Here is a 22,359-nt window from a genome sequence, read left to right as displayed (position 1 = left end):
TAATGTCTTACAATTGTTACATCATTGTTTTAACTCATTCCAAGCTGACTTGTTTATTTAAAAAAAACAATTTCATTATTAATCCATCAAAAACAATAACTACAACAATTAGTGAGATCAAAGACATCGTAATCATATCTAATCAGCATTCTAAATTACAAAACTATGAATTTTCGGAATACTAAGGCTTTTCCACCTCAGAAATATATTACCTTAGCTGTATTTGGCAAAACTTTAAGGAATTTTGGGTCATCAATACTCTTCAACTTCGTTCTTTATTTGGCCTTATTAACTTTTTTGATTCGAGAGTAACTGATTTATATATCTTTATTCTGACAAACCTTCGTCAATACAATGGTATACAGAAGTTACATGTAATAAATAGTCAGGCGCGGATCCAGAGCTTAAAGCTTAAAGCGGGGGGGGGGGGGGGGGGGGGGGGGGGGGGGGGGGGGGGGGGTTGTGAGAAATGTTTTTGAACATTAGAGAAGTTTTCTTGTTATACCAAACAATATGTTTTTTCAATAATTGGCACACTTTTTGTTCATCCGACATATGGTTACTCAAAATAAACTTTTTAGATTAGTTTAATTATTTAATTACAGATCGTATCCACCGTTTTGCAATTGCTGTATCAGCCCTTGCATCTATTCCACTAGCCGTCTTATCATGTGTGTTGGTCAAGTCTTGTGATCTTAATAAGGCTGTTTGGTGGTATTTTTTTTTTTGGGGGGGGGGGGGGATTAACATTCACCATTTTCTTAACCCAATTCTGAACGGTTTTTAACAAACTGTTCGGGGTTGTCGTCAAACTTTTTTACCCGTACATTTCTTGTTTATGAAAAGGAAAAGAACTAGGTGGATTCCAGTTTTCATTTAGAATGCTATACATTTGAGCACTAGGTACAGATGTGGAAATAAAGTTTGCAATATCCTTAAATTCAGCTGGTGTCATTTTTCTAAAAAAAAATTCTTATGGATATGATAAGGTGAAAAAGTATTTGTCTTCAAATCAAGCTAACAGAAAACGTCGTTTTAATCATAAAACCAACAAATTATTAAAGTAATAAAATATAGGGATAGCAGCCTTGAAAACATCATTAATTATGCGATTAGAAGCTACATGTAAACTGAATGATAGAATGGTTTATTCCCGATTGTCCCACTTTTTTAAATTTTAGAGTTCTGATTGTCCCACATGAAAAGTTCTGATTGTCCCACATTATTTTACGAAGCAAAATATTCTTAAACAAACAAGGCAACTGTTGTTTATTTTGCTAAATACACAAGAATTAATTATTACATGTTCAAATTATTATTAAATATCAATCTAATAAATGTATAAAATATGATTTTTTTTTAAAACATCAGATTAATGAACTTTTGCTTAATTAAAATAACATTTCTGATTTCTGAAATATATCTATAATGTTACGTTTATTTATAAAACAAATATCCATACCGTAATTTTAATTACATTTTTTTCTAAAGTTTTAAAATAAATTTAGAAATAATGCATGCAATTTAGAAACATAAAGTATAAACTCGTTTACATACAGTCTACACGCATTTGTTGATGGAGATATGTTTCCACTAGTCTTTGCACTTTTACTAGGGAAATCAGAGGACATTTACATTCGTCTTCAGAATGGCTAAGTTAGTGTGTTTCAGTATGCTAGCATTGCCTCTTATTTGTTACACTTCGACTATATTTTTTGCAATCATATGCCAATGGTGTGTTGTGCTGTTTATGTTATGTATTATGTGTGCTTAATTGTTGTACCTTCTGCATTGTGTGTGCTTTATATACTAGTACATTGTATCTGCTCTTCATGTCATATGTGTGCTTTGATGAATTAAGCTGTTTATTATGTGTGCTTTATTGTATAAAGCTGTTTATTATGTGTGCTTAAGTGTACCTCTTAAGGAATTGAGTAGTGCTTGGTATGAGCTATTTTATGGCTTAATATTATATTTTATGTTTGATGATACTTCAACTGTACCTATTATGTGCAAAACAAAATATGTTAATATTATTTGTTCTTGTTTATTTCATATTCTATAAGTTACATTGATTAGTTACCTGTAATTACCTGCTACACACTATAAAAACAAATTAATAACTTTCAAAACAATTCCCGATTGTCCCACATTTATACTTCCCAATTGTCCCACAAACATATTCCCGATTGTCCCACAAAATTTCATAACTTTTTTACCTGTAATTTCAAAAAGTGGGACAATCGGGAAGACACCGATAGAATTGTAAAATAAATACGAGAAGACAACTTTTGGAAAATGATTTGAGAATATTATAAGAAAAGATAGGGTCACTGTACAATTTTTCTGGCTAAAATATAAAATAGAAAAATTTAATTTAAATTCCTTCAGAAAATTTCAGAGTTACCTCACCTTCAATTCATATGATTTAGATTTAAAAAAATGGATACCTTTTCATATATTGCGTATGTGAAAATGTAACCTTTTCCCATATTGTTTGGGTTTCATGTGGTGTGTAATGTAGGAGTGGAATACCCAAATGTCAAAAATGAAAACTTGGTTGATTAAAACACAGCAGGGAACACCAAGAACGGTGACAGACGAAGAAGTTATGGGAACTTTATTGACCTTGTCATATTTTTGTGATATTTTCCCGACCATTACACATAATTTCAAGCTTGAAAAGGTGACCAATTCCAGCGGCACATCATATCACCTTGTATACAGGAAGTGCCACTAGTAATCTCAATTTATATGGAAAATGTGGAAGGTGATATACGATACTATTAAATATGGATGCCTTGGAGACGTGTCAGACACACCAATACAATAGACAATAACACTATTGAAGCTAGTAAAAACTTGAACAGTTCTATGCTTTCGAATGGCAACTATTCAATGTCTCAAATAGCTTATAACAGTTGTCTTCTTAAAACGTACAGAAAAAAAGTAAAATTAACTTACAACTGCTAAAAAAACCACAAACAAACAAACATGTCGAGGCCTTTAGTTTTCTCGTTTGAATTGTTTTACATTTGTAATTTCAAAGCCTTTTATAGCCAACTATACTGTATGGGTTTTTTTCTTTTTAGAAGGCTATACGGTTGCCTATAATTGTTTATATCCACTTCATTTGATCTTTGGTTGATAAAAATTCAAAAGAAGATGTCGTACGATTGCCAATCCAACAACTCTCCATAAGAAATCAAATGACACAGAAATTAACAGCTATATGTCATTGTACGGCCTTCAACAATGAGCAAAGTCCATAAAAGGCCCCAAAATTACAAATGTAAAACAATTTAAAGTAAAAAACTAACGGCCTAATTGATGCACAAAAAATGAACGAAAAACACATATCTATGGTGTACCATTTGGTTCAAAAGGTATTTTTATCGGTTAACCGCTATTTATATACCGGTTAACCGCTATTTTTATCGGTCAACCGCTATTTAATGTCGGTTAATCGCTATTTTTATCGATTAACCGCTATATATTTGTCGGTTAACCGCTAATATTACCGGTTAACCGCCTTTTTTTATCGGTTAACCGCTATTTTTATCAGTTAATCGCTATTAATTTATCGGTTAACCGCTATTTTTATCGGTTAAACGCTATTTTTTATTGTTAGTCACTTCTAATTTATCGTCTATGAACAAAACAACTAGTTATTAGAAATAAGTAAGTGATTGATGGAGGAAGTTTATCGCTTAACCTGTTTCAACAGTAATTTGAATTGCTGACTCCTCCCATGTTGGTCAATTATTCCCACCCAACTTAAAGAATTGTTTGACGAACGCCCACTTGTTTCGAGCGTTGAGCACGTGGCAATATCATAGCACATAGCACTATATTGCACGTCAGCAATTTTTATTTTATTTATGACAAAACGTATTGCTTTGCGTGAATTAATCACCAAAGAATGGATTAATTTACCTCTCAGATTCCCATCTTCTCCCGCCCTCACCTCCTTTTTTATATTTACGCCGACAAAACAACGCGGTAGACGCTTTCCTGGTGATGGAATTTACAATTTCTACCTCTTTATTCCTAAATATCATAATTTCTAGATCGATTCGTGATTTATTGTTTTTTTTTTGTTCATTCTCTTTATAAAACATTGAAAAAATATTATGCACTGGTGGTTTTTGGCTTATTAAGCATCTTAAACGCTTCTACAAGATACCAAATGACACAGAAATTAACAACTATTATAATAGGTCACCATAAGGCCTTCAACAATGAGAAAAGCCCATACCGCATAGTCAGCTATAAAAGGCCTCGAAATGACAAATGTAAAAAAGTTCAAACGAGAAAACTGACGACCTAATTTATGTACAAAATAATGAACGAAAAACAAATATGTAACATCAACAAAAGACAACCACTGAATTACAAGCTCCTGACTTGGGAGAGGCAGATACAGAATGTGGTTGGGTTAAACTAGAATACATTTTTCAGAAAATTTATGAATACCGGTAGCTTTTTTCTTGAAAATGTATCACTTGATTTTTTATGAAGCGGTTTTTTTGTTTAGGTAAAACACATTTTACTATCACATGAACCCAGAATCCTTCATGTGATGATATAAAACTAAAACCATATACTGTGACCTATAAGAGTCTAGTAGTTATTCGTGTCGTTGGATTGCTGTCTAAATGACATATACCATTGTTTCTAATGATACATGCAGAAAAGTCTGAAAAGAATGCTCACATAATTATAAGAATAAAATGTTTCTTTGGAAATGGTTAAGATATATTATAAACCAAAAAACATTGGATGGCAATAAAATAGATGCATGGAATGTGCCACGGGAGTTTACAATACATTTTATGGCACAAGTAACACGATACCGAATGGCATATCTCCCTATTTCTAAAATATTTTGCACACTTTGAATTTGATCCGAGTTATTTTGGAATATGAAATACAAAATGGGGGTCACCATTTTTGTTTTCTTGTAATTTTCATAGGAAAACTTCAATTTTGGTGGCATAGGAAAATGATCACTTTAGGCTAAATATAGCCCTGAATTTCAGCTTTATCGTAAAATTTCAAAATCTTAAATGGATCTGTTTTTAAAAGATTTACTTTCTTGGTAAAAGAAATCTCTTCATAAGAGTGCATTCTTTGCTTCAAAATCAGCACATTTTTTATATTTTGTCAAAATAGATGATTTTGTGAATTTCGGAAAATTTCGGACCTATAAGCTTGAGAAAACCCTTGGCTGCAACCTAGGATTCAAAATGTTCTGTAACCAATTGTTGCCGATGATGATATTGAATCCCTAGACACAAAACTTTCTGAATTTGTATGGTGGCCAAAGTAAATTATGCAAAAACATGTTAAGAATTATTGACCAAATCAAATAAAGAATACTTAAAGAGTCAATACTTCGTCATATGTAATATGATGTGCCAAATTAAAGTTATTTTGTAATAAAAGTAATATCATGACTATTTCTATGTGATCTGTGTAGTATTATGGCCTGATTAAAAAAAAACCATCAAAATCTTATGGCCAATGTTAAACCTTCGTGAACTTACATGGATATAATAAGGAAAAAGCCGTTTTCGACTTACAGTGGAGATCACTTCTAACCTCTCATTAGAACTGTCAGAATAATCTGTTATAGAACTGTTCTAAACTGTCCTAGAACAGTTCTACCTAGAAAAGTTCTACCCTAGAACTGTTCTAAGTAGAACTGTCAGAATCAGTTCTAGGTAGAACTGACCAAATCAGTTCTAGGTAGAACTCTCAGGATCAGTTCTAGGGTAGAACTGTCTAAAACTGTTCTAGGTAGAACTGTCCAAATCAGTTCTAGTCTTAGAACTGTCAGCAGAACTGAACAAATCAGTTCTAACCATAGAACTGTCCGGAGCTTTACTTTTGCGCCAATTGGCATTTCATTTGCGCTAAAATAATCTTTCATTTGCGCCACAAACCATATTTCATTTGCGCCAAAATAAAACATTTCATTTGCGCCAATGATACAGGTTAATACAGGTAATTAGTAAAACAAATAGTTATATTTAAAGAAGACTTTTCATAATAACCTCAAACCACAATTTTTGATTGCATCATAAAATATATTTCTCCGAAATCAGTCATCGTAACCATAATGAAAGCAATATACACGGATACGTTCTTGATAACAGATATTTCATAATACAATTCTGTTATAAATTAACGAGCTCATCAAACCCAAAAGGAAGCACTATACACTGGAGTAAGACCAAAAGTTCGTTCTGACACAAGACTTGTAAGCAACGGCCCGGATGTTCTCATGTACACTGGATAAACTATATGTGTGGTCAAAATAAAAAATTACAGACTTATTTTATATTTATAGTTTTATATCTAAGTGACTCTCAGTATCATGCATAAGAAATGAGCATTTTAACTTACTTAGATATCAAGGGGGGATACCCTAAAAAAATCTTATTCACGATAAAACGATTTATATTTTTAACTTTTCCGTTAAAAGTTACCTGTAAAATGGCGCAAAAGTAGTTTTAATTTTTTGGCGTAAATGAAATATAACCTTGTGGCGCAAATGAAAGATTGGATTTTGTAAAAAAAAAAATTGGCGCAAATGCAATGCGCCCGAACTGTCAGCAGAACTGAACAAATCAGTTCTAGCCGTAGAAATGACCAACCCTGTCATGATTGTAGAACAGTTCTAAATGACGTCACTGCACTTAGGGCATCTCACTGGTCACCATTCAGTGTTATTATTATCGTTAATAAAGACACACGCAAAATGAGAAATTTTTAATATATATTATATTCTTTTGATTTATTTATATTTAAGACAGAGAGTTCTTAAAACTGTTCTATGGATAGAACTGACTAAATCAATTCTAGCCGTAGAACTGACCAAATCAGTTCTAATCGTAGAACTATTCTAATCGTAGAACTGTTCTAGCCGTAGAACTGTTCTAGTCGTAGAACTGACCAAAGTCTAGGTAGAACTGTCTAAAACTGTTCTAGGGTAGAACTGTCAAGATCAGTTCTAGGTAGAACTGTCTAAATCAGTTCTAGGTAGAACTGACCAAATCAGTTCTAGATCAGAACTGTTCTAGCTAGAACTGTCTAAAAGGTGTCAGGGTGACAGTTCTACATACTGTCCTAGAACAGTTCTCCTGACAGATTTGATGAGAGGTTAGAAGTGATCTCCACTGTATCTGTTTAGATTTTTCAATGTATGGCTATTTTCTTATATATGGAGAAATAAGACTGACATAATATCCTGGATTGTATACTACATGTAATTGCATGCATGTATAAAAATACTAATGTCACCATCCCTTGTTTTTTTAGATAAATTGCTTCAAAGTTGATCAATCAATACGTTTAGAATTTGACCGAAAACGTATATCAGTGACGTTATTGAATATAGAAAAAAATTAAACGTTATTCTTTATTCAGCCGCTGAGGTTTTGAAAAAAAATATATGTGTCGGGATCTGACAGGTATTTATTTTAGTTTTATTTCGCCTGTTATTTTTCGTAAATTTTATAGTTATTAAATATAAATTTCTACTGATTTAATTTCTTTCGTCCTACACAGGGATATTTCGCTATCGTGTGAAATCCACACGAATTTCACCTCAAACGAGCTTAAACGTGAAACTCACGTGAACTGATTTCCACGTGAATTTTATGATAATTTCATGTATAAATCACAAGAACTTTGTACACGTGAAATTCACGTGAATTCAAATTACAGTTATTCATATAATATCTAAATTTTCATATCTAGTTAAAATTATGAAAAATATCATATTTATTTTACCATACTTGTCGATGGTGATGCCACCGCTGCATCCATGCATGAATAAAGTGCTCCAAAAATTTGTTTCAGTAAACAGAGATGTTGAAGTACAATTTAAAATGATTGATTGATTGTTGCTTAACGTTCATTGGCGAATATTTCATTCATGCCCAGAACGATACAATAAAATTTGAAACAGTTTTGTCTTTAGAACACATTGTATGCACCGGTCAAAAATATTAAACATTCTGGTGTGAAAATTATTCAGAAAACAAATATCCTGATCAAATACACATTCGAAAATGTAAAATAACAAATCCAAGGAAAATTCAAAACGAAAAGCCCATTTCATGCTTATCGACTGGCAGGATAAAAAGCCCAAACACAACAATGAATGGAAAACAACTGTCATATTCCTGAATTGATACAGGCATTAATATAATATATTCTGTGTGCGTAGTTAGTCAGACAAACCTTCCAAACTGTATGCAAAATTTCTCTTAAAAAAAGTTCAACATTCTGCATGTCATTCGTGGAAAATTAGACCAAAAATAAACCTGAGAATATCTATATATGCACCCTCTTTATAAGTAAAACACTCTGCGCAACATTAAAGTTCCAGCTTGAAATTATACATTCGGGAGGAGTAAACCGGAGTCTGTACTCTGCGTGCCTTTATTTATTATCAAAATGCCATATTCAACAACCTGTCATTTAGAAAAATAATCCTGACGAAATGCACACCTTAAGTATATGCAGTAACATTAAGAAACTAATTTAAAAAATAAAGCTTTTAAAAACTGTAGTCCGAAGAAATTAGTCGTATAAACCTTATACCAAGTAATGGATGGACGGTCGAAAAACTGTCATTTTTTCGTTGGAGCAAAATGTATATAAGGGTATATATGATGATGTTCTATTTTATAAAGCATTTGGTGACAAAATAATTTTTTGAATATATGCAGTAGTTCATAGTTGAAAGGTAATTTGTAGCAATGTAAGCAAGCTAACATCTACATCATTTGGTCTTTGGTGGAACTTGTCTTATTGGCAATCATACCACAACTCCTGATTTCATAATGATTTCAGTTTTCTCCCGAAATTCAAGAATTTTAGACTTTAACAAATGTGTACTAAATAACTGTATGCTACTGTGATAATTAAAATCTGGCTATTGTTGTGAACATGTGCTGTTATAATTTGAAAGATCTAATACTTGCTATACTAAATATACCTATTAGCCTTCTATTTCAAGGAACCAACGAATGTTAACTAAAACTACAAATTTGCATTAAAAAAATATACCCGCCAATCTTGCATTATATATCTCACATATCCATTTATTCACACACAAAATTACCAACACTTTGAATACCTTTTTCACATACATACTTGTATACTTGTTATAAAAACTCCTTATAAGACTGGGAATACCCTAGGGCTTTTCCTTACGCCTATGTGAACAATATGCCTCTCCCAAAAAAGGCAACTTTGATAATCGTCTTTCAGTCGTTGTGTTCCCCCCCTCCCCCCCCCCCCCCCCACACACTTTGTGAAATGGTGCGTTAACAATTTTCATAATCTATACTTGTACATTATGTCCAACTCAAAACACCAAAAACACACCCATCCCCTAATATCCAAGCGAATTAATATCAGATCTAAATGATTTTAAGATATCGCTGGGTTTTTTTCAGTTTGTTTCTTTATTTTGAATAATATAGGTTAATGAAAATATCTCTTAATAATTAATTTTGTTTTGCGTTCGAAGCGCTTTTCTGGATTTACTTTCATCAGAACGCAGATCATCTCTTATTGCGGAGCCACGCATTTATTTTGATGATTTATTTGTTTGTAAATTTCGAGAAAATAATTTGAAAAAACTAGATCTGAATTATTTAATTTCATTTCGTCCTAACCAAGTGCACATGTATTTCAAACCTTTGTTAACTTTCTCCTCATTCCGATGTTGCTGTCCTGTTTAGACTGCGCATATACGAATCCAAAGCTAACAAAATAGTTTCATAGCTATATAGGATTTCTTCTGTACAGTCCAATACATTTCAGAGACTGTTTACACTTGGAACACAGGGAAATTTTTTCGGTCAAATAACCAATTTTAACTTTCTTTTCTTCATTCCATGCCGAACAACTATTTTCTATCCGAGTTTGAATGTCTGCTCGTACGGGGCTTTTATGCCTGATTTCCAGTTACATTAATTTTCCTTTTTCGATTTTGCTAGCGGTGTTTTTTGGCGACCATTAAAAAACGAATGAGTTTCTCAGCGAAATTGTATTAATAGTGGTACAATTCCTCGTATTTTCACACATCATCCTTTTTATAAATTAGATTTCTACTTTCAAAACAAAATTTCATTGGGAAACAGTGTGCATCATAAATAAGAATGTATTGCAAACAAATAACCAAAAAATCAAAAAAATCTCTGTTATGCATAAGGATATATATAGATAAATCGTACAAAATTAATGCTTACTAATTAATAGAGACAGCTACGTTTGAAAAGTTTATTTTCAAATGTAAAGAATGAGCAGAAGAACTGTCGTAAGACGACGAAACAATCAATGTCAACTAATTATGTATTGCATTAAATCTCCGATCGGCACTATGCATTTAGGCAAAGTTAAGTCAAAATTAGCTTCACCAATATTAGACTTCTTTGTTGCTTAAATATTAAATTTTCATCTAGAAAATGTTTAGCTGTCATATATCACCATTTCAAAACCAAATTCAACTTAATTGGCCAAGTTGAATTAAACAACTTTACATAAAGTTTAAATTATAGAAACCATATATATCCCGAATATTTCGTGTATAATTGTGTATGCCAATTCATAACTAATATTTAAATCTTTAAGAGACAGATGCCGAATCACTAACGACTGAAAAAAACCTCTGACAGTGTGAAAACCTTTACGAATATACTTCATAGCACATTTACCCTAAAATCTTAATGCAAATTAATGGACAAAATATTTGGGGCTAAAATAATATCATCCCACAATTGTTTTGCATTAATTTTTTATTCCTCATTCACTCGAGAAGAGATCGGGAATTCGTCGAGTAGCGGTCATATTGATCTAGAAATGGTTGTGTAATCGAGTTTGGAAAACAAATATTTTACCGATCAGTACTCGATCAACTCGACCTTTGCTCGACTAATATCCTATCATTTCCCGATCAACGCCAACCTGTTTGATATTTGGTATAGATTTACTCGACCAATGCCCGATGGCTTCCAGATCACTGCGACTTCTATTATTTATTTTTTTTTTTATCCCAGACCAACTCGACAAATACCCGATCCCTACGTGACCACATTCGACCACTCTTCGATCTCTACTCGGCCATACACGAATACACATGTATGTTACATGATTCTCTAAAAGAGTGCAGATCTGATTAACTCTCATAACTTCCGCAAAAATATATTGTCACTGTTTATTTTTAATTGTACAAAGGATTAACTCCGCAAAATTTCTTCCATGTACAGTACTTTTCTGTACTTTTGCAAGGAGGGTTACAATTTTAAAAGAGAAGCAAAAGGTACCAAAGGAACAATCAAACTCAAAGGTCGAAAACAAACCGGCACAGCCATGGCGAAAAAAGGAAAACCAACGAGGAGACAAGAAGCAGTCAACATAACACAACATAGAAAACTAAAAACTTAGCAACACAAAACCCAACAAAAAACTGGGATGATCTCAGGTGCTCTGGAACGGAAGTAGATTTGGCCAGAAATTTTTGTAGTATAAAAATAAGAAGATGTGGTATAATTGCTAACTCTCCACAAAACACCAAATGACACAGAAATTAACAACTATAAGTCACCGTACGGCCAATTGTTTACAAACACTTTTTTCATAAGAACTTTTTGACTCAATTTTACAAATGATTTTTATTTGATCTCTTGATAGATATATGTATACAGTTTCAGACAAGGTACAAGATGTATCACTTCAAGGCATTGAAATTTTACTTTTGACCAAATTTTTGGGAAATATATACGTGACATCTTTCCCCACTTTTTGCAATATGCTTTTATCAAATACACGCACGGTGTTTTCGCCGTGTCAGCTTCTACCTCACCTAGATTTCTCGGCACCGATTGCTGTCTATGCCTTCTTGTTTGTCTTTCTACGATCTCTTCAAGCTCCGTAACAGCTATTAACCTGTCTCCCTTGAGCTCTTACTACCTTGCCCACAAACCCAACTGCTTTATTTCCATGTAGATATATTAATTGTGTTACTTTACATTCTGTGAACTACTGAATCTAGCCAACTAAATGGAGAATGTGTTCGTGGGACACATATAATGCCCCGACTTGCATATAACGTTATAAAAGGTCATTACTTCAGAACGGTAAAAGTGACCACCCAAATTCGTACTTGATCTGTTTTCTTTTTTATGGTAATAAGCATATTGTATATACAATTAAGTTAGAGAACAGAAACTATTTGTTGGGACGTACGTATGTACGGACAGACAAGGGTAACACTCAGGTCTATCTGGTCTGATCGAGATCGGGCTGAGATCGAGTATAATTGATTTGGTCTAGCTAGTCGAGTAAAGATCGTGTATAGCGATCGTGAACTGGTCGGAATAATCGAATATGTATACAATTAATGGTCGGTTTGGAGTCGTGATGGAGTCATTTAAAAGGAGTTGTGAATTGTCGAGTTAAAGTCGTGTACAGTTGGATAGCGGTCAGGTACGTAGAAGTCGTAAACAGGCCCGATCGAGAATTTGGTTACGCTTAATCTTGCAAATTTGGACAATCCGGATCATCGAGTTGATCTGATCGGCAGTGTGAACCTAGCTTAAGCAACAACATCAAAATAACTGTATATGTTCGTGAGAGTCAGGCTCGATGATTTAATTGGCTATTCGAGTATTTCCACCGATTGTAAAATGAAAAGATTTTTGTGTACATTTTTTATAATCATAAAACGATGCAACCATGCATCCAATGTCGTCTGATAGGACCCAACACTGTTTTAGTATTTCGGCAGTTATAAAGCTTGGGTTGGTCCTCTTAGACTTGAATACGATCAAATATAAAAATTATTCATATACTAGTACATGTTAAATTATAAATATTTAAATGATTCATCAATACATATCATGACAGATTTGCCATCATCAGGGGTCCAACTGTCAATTGTTTGTTTTTAAGTCTTGATCTAGTAAGCATGTCTCCTAGACTTTTGTGATTGCTCTACATAACTGTTGGTTCAACATTAAACACTTGCCCACATTCTTCGTCAGACTGCAATAAATGCTAATATTTTATGATACCTTTTTTACGAATACATGGGTTATATTTTGTTATTAAAAATAATGAATATAAAAAATTTATATTCTTTTTTATCTAAGTTTTTGTGCTGCAATATTTCAGTAGAATCAATAAATAGAGCATATGTTATTATACTAGTTTCGTCGTTTTTGACGTTATCATAACCTCTCTCTAAAATTTGTTAGATTTGTATTAATTTGTTATGGTCACTTATTGTTTCTGTATCGGCCGCTTCATCTTTAATACATCATTGGAATACATGCTGTGATAGACAGCTATTTCGATTCAGATTGATAACATTTGTTTCTATTAAATGTATTTCAAGGTCAAGAATGCCATATGTTGTAAATCTTTGACTGAGTAGTTTGAGATTCCATGGTTAGACTTTAGTAAAGGATTGTCCAGACGAAAAAAATCTTTAACTTCATCTGATGCTCCATTACTAGTATATATTATAAATCCATCACCCTATATTTTCCATGTTTTTTTTATGTCGAAATGCAGAAACTATCTTATTCATTATTTCAAACATAAGTATGCCACAGATTTCCTGTTAAAAAACTGCCGCCAATTATCGTACCTAGTATTTTTTTTATATTTTCCAATCAAATTAAAATAAAAAGTAATCTATAATGAGTATCAGTCAACAGAAGTATTTTATTACATTGACCGTTGGGACATCGACTTTGAATATGTCAGTTTGGATTGCTCTATAAACAACTGTCATACAAGTTTGAGGTTTAGCTAGCTATAAAATCAGGTTTACCTCACTATTTTCCTCCGAAAATGCTTTTACCAAAATAGAGATATGACGGTTGTTTTTCACTCGTTCCGTTTATTGATAATGTTTGATTTTGTAATTTTATATGGACCCCACCCCCATCCCTTCCCCAACCCCATGCCCCTCCTTTTTGAAAAAAACCTTGGAGTCCTTTTTGTTATACTTTTCAGTGGCATAGGCTCCTTTAACTGCAACTAATAGAACAATTTTAGGAAGATTTGTAAATATTTGTGTTGTATCAAACGAAACCGACAGGCTATTTGCTGTAGGTTTTAATTTCTCATTGATATTAATGAAAGTTGAAAGTACAGATCTGTTATACAGGTAGACTGATTTTTACGAAGCTCGGTAGGGATCTATGCAGACACAATATATAAATCGTTCGACAATACACAATATTTTGTGCGCTCATTATATATTTCGTGCGTTTAATATAAATTTATAGTGCGCACAAATAAATATTTTGATTGCTCGATATAAAATATTGTGGTATCAATTAATATTTTGTGCGCTAAATATGAATATATTTTACGCACAAATTCATATTTTAGTTTTCATGTGGTAGTGATGTCTCATGTCTACAGTTCAGAGAGATTCATCAGTCATAATTATTGAGGATTTTTAAGGTTTTATTTTGACAAAAGGTTAGAATGCAGCAAAATTATCACACTTCTCGCAAAGTATTAAATTTGCAGCCACGTCCGGTCAGAATGGGAACATTAAATCCGATGCCTCGTGTAAAAAGAGTGCCAGGCTCTTTAAACGTTAAGAACCCTTGCAGCAACTCTTTTATGAGTCCGCAGGTGACCTGTTGCAAGACTAAATTTCTATTCCTATCCAATATACCCTCATTTCCCGTGGTTGTCTAAATTTCTCTGACCTAAATCCCGGACGCCTCTATTACAGAACCTACCTATTTTTTTAGTTCTCGTCCTGAATATGCATGAAATATTTGCTACTGCATGGAAGCTAAGCAACCAACTATCAATCAATCAATATCTCATAAAAGGTCATTAACCAAAGTCAAGCCGATTCTATACGATTTGAGAGCCAAAATATTGCCTTATGCTAAATAAGATAAAAGTCCAAGCCAGCCTATTCCCGCTTTAAAAAAATTGTCGCGAAAGGAGATCCATTACCTATCAATTTTTTACCTGATTTGTCCTTAAACTAATACTCTTCGGATTTATAGTACTAGTATCAATTTTAAGGATGTACTTAGGTGAGATTTTGGAATTTGTGTCAGATGTTCTGACTCCTTGTTTTTTTTCCATACGATACAAGGTAAAATACACCCATCTATCTTTTCATACAAGACTTAATAGCTCATAAAAGGTCATTTGCAAAAATTTAAGCAGATTCTTAATTTCTTTTCTTTTGATTTGAGACCCAAATAATACCAATACAAATATAAGGTAAAAGTCCGATTCAACCTTTTCCCGTCATATTTTAAAAATCAATTATCTTGAAAAGGAGCTCCATGATCTATCAATATTTTTAGCTTATTTTGTTCCTTAACTAATGCTTTTTCGACAGTATCAATTTTAAATTCTTGATTTTTTTAATTTCACCTAAGTACATCCTTAAATTCCAGATATTTGTTTAATTTCACCTAACTCCAGTATTCAAGATAAAAGATTTTAAAGCATAACGTATTGATATAATTGGCGTGAGATGATGAGACTATGTTTTTAAAATATTAATTGCACGTAATTTGATGGCGTAAACCGCTTGCAATTGCTCCAGTGGTTCGTTTATTTTGAATTCTACTTGTGACCGTGGACGTACGTCGTAAAGGAGCGATCATGCGATTAATAAGAAGTAAATAATAAACATATTGGATAAACGTCAATAACACAGTAACCCAACAACACTAAAAAGATCTACATACGACCTAAAAATATGGATATTCGCCTCGGTTCTAGATAGGTGTGAAGTAATACATTTTGGGGGAAACGCTTTTCATCATTTTTCTTTCAAATTGTGCATTAATTGTAGTGATAAAAACTGGCGCAAAGTCAGTACATGGATTTACGATTTGCACAGTGTCTTTCGCAAGTTCTAAAAATCAAATTGTTCACAGTGCTTTGGATGTCATGCCGCTTAATTCTTTGTCCGAAATTTCAATCCCATTCATGTAGCCATGAAATTTATTTTACAATAGTACAATTGAAAATATTGTCACTCATTCAGTTTGCTTTTTTAAGCATTACTATGATCGAAAACATTAGCATAGACATGCATGTATATTCATTCACCCAAAAGGAATGTTGAAATTTGAAAGTTACTCCTATATGATATGTATATATATATATATATATATATATTTGTAGATTGTAAAGATTGTAGTGCTATAAAAAGATAACTGAAAAATTATTATTCTCTACATGTTCTTTTTTATGACGAAAAAAAATACCCTTTAAGTTACACTACGCATCTGATCGTTTATTCTGGCAAACACCTGATTATTTGTACATCCCGCACAGCCAAACGGACGATCTACTTTGACGAGGGTTTTACTACCGTTGGAAGGAAGACCAATGATGACCATACTTTTATTCCCCAGTCACCCTTTGGGTATGCTATATTGAAGTCTAATATGCAATGAAAAGGGTGATACATGTATGGGGAAAATATTTTACCCTGTATCGTTAAAAAAAAAACAAGGAGTCCGAACAGTTGACACAAATTCCTAAACAGGAGATGACTACATTCTTACATGTATTTCTCTGTTTCTAGTTTCCGTTTCCTTTCCATATTCCTTTTCCACTTTTTAGAAACTCTCATTTTCAGAGGGTCATCAAGTTGGTTACTTATTCCTTATTCGTTTCTTATTCCTTATTCGTTACCTTACGCTCCTCGGGTTATTTCACCTCTGAGAACCCATAGCTAACACCAGAGACATGAACAAATTTTAAAAGGTGCAACGTATTACACACGCATTACAAGCGAATAAGGAAAAAAAAGGTCGAGAGCTGAAACTGGTACATACACACTAATAGGGTTATTTTACTTCTACGTGTAAGTACCCATAACTTAAACTAAAGACAAGAAAAAATTTACAACCATTTTTAAAAAGGTGCAAAGTATAACACACGTATTACAATCGAATAAGGGACTAATAACTAACAGGGTATCAGTCGAGCGCTGAAACGAGTACATACGCTCTAATAGGGCTATTTCACCTCTAAGAACTCATAGCTAACAGCAGAGACATGATAAAAATTGAAAAGAATTTATTTAAGAGGTGCAACGTATAACACACGCATTACACATGTTACAAGCGAATAAGGAACGAATAGAATAAGTAACAGGGTATCAGTCGAGCCCTAAACGGTTACATATGCGCTAATATGGTTAGTTCACCTGCAAAAGCCCACAAGAGACAAGAAAAAAAAAATTAAAATTGTTTTTAAAAGGTGCAACGTATACCACATGTATTACAAGCGAATAAGGAACGATTAAGTAATAGAGTATCAGTCAAGCGCTGATACGGGTACATTCGTGCTAAAAGTGTAATTCACCTCTACACACAAAGAACTATCACCAGAGATAAGAGAGTAAAGCACGAAAAGAGAACGCATACTAAAATCGATTAAGTAATAAATAAGGAATAAGTAACGAATAAGTAACGAATAAGGAATAAGTAACGAATAGGTAACGAATAAGGAATAAGTAACGAATAGGTAACGAATAAGGAATAAGTAACGAATAGGTAACGAACAAGGAATAAGTAACAAATAGGTAACGAATAAGGAATAAGTAACAAATAGGTAACGAATAAGGAATAAGTAACGAATAGGTAACGAATAAGGAATAAGTAACGAATAGGAAACGAATACGGAATAAGTAACGAATAAGGAATAAGTAACAAATAGGTAACGAATAAGGAATAAGTAACGAATAGGTAACGAATAAGGAATAAGTAACGAATAGGAAACGAATACGGAATAAGTAACGAATAAGGAATAAGTAACGAATAGGTAACGAATAAGGAATAAGTAATGAATAGCTAACGAATAAGGAATAAGTAACGAATAAGTAACGAATAAGGAATAAGTAACGAATAGCTAACGAATAAGGAATAAGTAACGAATAAGTAACGAATAAGGAATAAGTAACGAATAGGTTTCGAATAAGAAAAAGAATAATTAACGACTAAGGAATGAGAAATTAATAACCAACTAGACGACCCTCATTTAGAGCACTGTTTTACTTCAAATTCAGCATATAACATTGTACGTGTTTTTTCGAGAGCAAGAATATCATCAAGATAACGGTAAATGTTTTTAAATTTATCAATTAAATTTACTTCAGACGGATCTTTTCTGAGATTGGCAATTAATGCTCTTATTACAGTTGCAGAAAAAGGCTTTATGTGAGTTACAGAAAATAAATCTGCAATCGTGAATCTAACCCAACATCAAAATAAAACCTTGTAAATGACCGATCAATTACTGAACCACACTGTGATATGATTCGCCTACTAGGTGAAATTACATTCAAGTTCATTTAATCCAGCCTGTTTTATTTGTTTTAACTTCTCCGTTTCAAGACGGTGATTTTTTTGGAGGAATATAAACTCTGACTACCTTAATTTATTTAAGTAGCTGGAAATGATCAATTTGATAAAGATAATTGATTGTGTCTTTAGTAAGTAATATCCCGAGGAAGGATTGCCTTGAAGTTACATCATGACCTTCCCTTTTCTTTATTTTGATTCTTATGCAAATGATTTAAGTCCAAAGTTTTCAGTTTTCAGTTTCAATAAGAAAACCCTCAGTATATTAGATATTGTTTTCATTTCCTGATTTTTTTCAAATATAAAAATCGACAAATTCATGTAGAAATATGCACAAAATAAGATTATAAATGATAAAAATGTCTTGTAATTTAACTTGAACCTTTGTGCACAAATGGTTCAGATCAACCTATTCCCAGTACTGATTTCCCCCGTTACTTGTACTGATGTTCCCAAAATTTGATGCAGTATATCCTTAAAAAATAAAGATTAAACCAGGAATATTTGCCAAATGTTAAAAAATATACATGAGCATGTTCTATTAAAAATGAATGGTCAAAAGGAAAAACAGTCTTTCATTTTTTACTTAAATTCATAGTATCGCAAATGTTTTTACTTTACATGTTTTGGCTTATCAAGTCATCAAATTATAAACGTCAGAATTATGACAAGAACTACATGTACAATTCAGAGTTGGAGAGGAGGGGAAGATCGAGGGATAAGCTGCATGGTGGGTCAATTAATAATTCAATATATATATGAGAGTTCCAATTCAGGGTCAAATGTTACAACAGAATGTTTATATGACTTAGCAATGCGAATGTCCTGGCTATATGAAATAAAGTTTAGATCTGGAAAGTAAAATTAGTAACTACTATGTTCTCAGTCTTATCTAAATAGTAAAACAAATTGCCATTTCCTTAACTATTCGTGCAGCTTATTCAAGTCATGGTCAACAACTGGTTTGATTGGCAGTGTATTAAGACCGAGCTGCTCGTTCAAACATCATCAGCAACATGTCTACTAAGAAAACGAGTTAATCAAATATGTTATTAGTTTATATATATATGAAATATTTTAGTCTAAGGTTCTTACTGATTCTTGAAGGACTTCAGCGGGAATGTGACTAAATACAGATGGTTTATTTTTTTCATTTTCGCTCTTTTTGTCTCCTTTGTAGGTCACTCATAAACTATTTAACAAGTCACATCAAACTGCATATTCTTTCATTTCTTTTTTCTAGAAGAATCTTTATCCAACGTTCAAATAACTTAGAAAAGTCACACAAAAAACACAAAAAAATCGAAGTAGCTAAATTTTAATTAAACTGCTGAGAGCCTGTGTCGCTAACCTGACTCAACTTGGGTTTTTGAAATCATAAAAAAAAAGATAAAAATCATAACAGATACTTAAATAATGTTTGAGGCCAAATTTGGTTGATATTGGCCCTGTAATTTAATAATTAATCCCGGTGGCCATCTTGAACAGTAAATCAGCAACAAAGAAGCAACACTTCATCAGCACCTCACAAGGAACATTTATGACATGTTTGGTTTCATTCTATTGAGTGATTCTCTAAAAGAAGACATTTGTATGTATTTCCCATAGGTTCGTATGTTAAACTAAGTCCCCTCTAGCGGCCATCTTGGTAAAGGATCAGCTACAAAGTAACAACACTTGGTCAGCACCTTGTAAGGCACATTCATGCTATGTTTGGTTTTATTCCATTCAGTGGTTATCTAAAAGAAGACATTTGTATGTATTTCCCATAAGGTCCTATGTTAAACTAAGTCCCCTGCTTGCAGCCATCTTGGATGATGGATCGGCTACAAAGTAACAACACATGTTCAGCATCTCATAAGAAACATTCATGCTATGTTTGGTTTCATTCAATTCAGTGTTTCTTTAAAAGAAGACATTTGTATGTATTTCCCATAGGGTCCTATGTTAAACTAAGTCCCCCGATGGCGGCCATCTTGGATGATGGATCGGCTACAAAGTAACAACACTTGGTCAGCACCTCACAAGGAACATTCGTGCTATGTTTGGTTTCATTCCATTCAGTGGTTCTTTAAAAGTAGACATTTGTATGTATTTCCCATAGGGTCCTTTGTTAAAATAAGCTCCCCGCTGGCGGCCATCTTGGATGATGGATCGGCTACAAAGTAAGAACACTTGGTCAGCACCTCATAAGGAACAGTCATTCTATATTTGGCCTGTGACGCTCACCTTGGTCTATGTGCATATTTAACAAAGGACACAGATGGATTCATGACAAAATTGTGTTTTGGTGATGGTGATGTGTTTGTAGATCTTACTTTACTGAAACATTCTTGCTGCTTACAATTATCTCCATTTATAATGAACTTGGCCCAGTAGTTACAGTGGAAAATATATTGCAAAAATTTACAAAATTTATGAAAATTGTTAAAAATTGACTATAAAGGGCAATAACTCCTTAAGGGGTCAACTGACCATTTTGGTCATGTTGACTTATTTGTGGGTCTTACTTTGCTGTACATTAATGCTGTTTACAGTTTATCTCTATCTATAATAATATTCAAGATAACCAAAAGCTGCAAAATTTTCTTAAAATTACAAATTCAGGGGCAGCAACCCAACAAAGGGTTGCCTGATTGGTCTGAAAGTTTCAGGGCAGATAGATTTTGCCCTAATGAACAATTTTATCTGGTCAGATTTGTTTTAAATGCTTTGGTTTTAGAGATATGAGCCAAAAACTGCATTTTACCCTATGTACTATTTTTAGCCATGTCGGCCATCTTGGTTCGCGAGCGGGGTCATCAGACACATTTTTAAAACTAGATACCCAAATGATGATTGTGGACAAGTTTGGTTAAATTTGTCTTAGTAATTTCAGAGGAGAAGATTTTTGTAAAAGATTACAAAAATTTACCAAAAATTGTTAAAAATTGATTATAAAGGGCAATAACTCTTTAAGGGGTCAACTGACCATTTTGGTCATGTTGACTTATTTGTAGATCTTACTTTGCTGAACATTATTGCTGTTTACGGTTTATCTTTATCTATAATAATATTCAAGATAATAAACAAAAACGGCAAAATTTCCTTAAAATTACTTGTTCAGGGGCAGCAACCCAACAATGGGTTGCCCGATTCATCTGAAAATTTCAGGGCAGATAGATCTTGACCTGATAAACAAGTTTACCCCATAGTCAGATTTTCTCTAAATGCTTTGGTTTCAGAGATATAAGCCAAAATCTACATTTTACCTCTATGTTCTATTTTTAGCCATGGCGGCCATCTTGGTTGGTTGGCCGGGTCAACGGACACATTTTTTAAACTAGATACCCCAATGATGATATAGGCCAAATTTGGTTAAATTTGGCCCAGTAGTTTCAGAGGAGAAATATTTTGGAAAAGTTAACGACGACGGACGACGACGACGGACGACGGAAGACGGACGCCAAGTGATGAGAAAATCTCACTTGGCCCTTTGGGCCAGATGAGCTAAAAAAGCAGTTATGTACATTTCTATTAGTTGATGCACAGTTTTCCATTTTAGGCGGAATTTTGACGAATTTTCATAAAACGTTTGTTTCTCGTTATTAAATAAAGTTATACTTTCTTATTAAATAACTCTCTCCATTACTTTATACCACCCAGCTTGTAACATATATCGGACATAAATCGGAAAGAAGATGCTGAATCCACCTTTTTTCCAATAATATTTGCAATAATACAATCATAACAAAAAATACATTCTTCAAGTGATTTATTAAAAAAATATTGAATTAAAGCATTGGTAGAGTTTTTGAATAGCATTAACAATTTAATTCAATAATATAGAAAATGTATCATAGATATCGTTTCATGTCTGTGGGAGAAATATGGAAGAGAACAGTTTTTCTTTTCTAATTTGGAAATAACACAAAATATATGTGCATGTTAGAAGATAACATTTCTCGTCTTCATTACACAC

The sequence above is a fragment of the Mytilus californianus genome, unplaced genomic scaffold (assembly GCF_021869535.1).
Source record: "Mytilus californianus isolate M0D057914Y unplaced genomic scaffold, xbMytCali1.0.p SCAF_11, whole genome shotgun sequence".
NCBI classification, from domain to species: Eukaryota; Metazoa; Mollusca; class Bivalvia; order Mytilida; family Mytilidae; genus Mytilus; species Mytilus californianus.
This window is presented reverse-complemented; position numbering follows the sequence as displayed.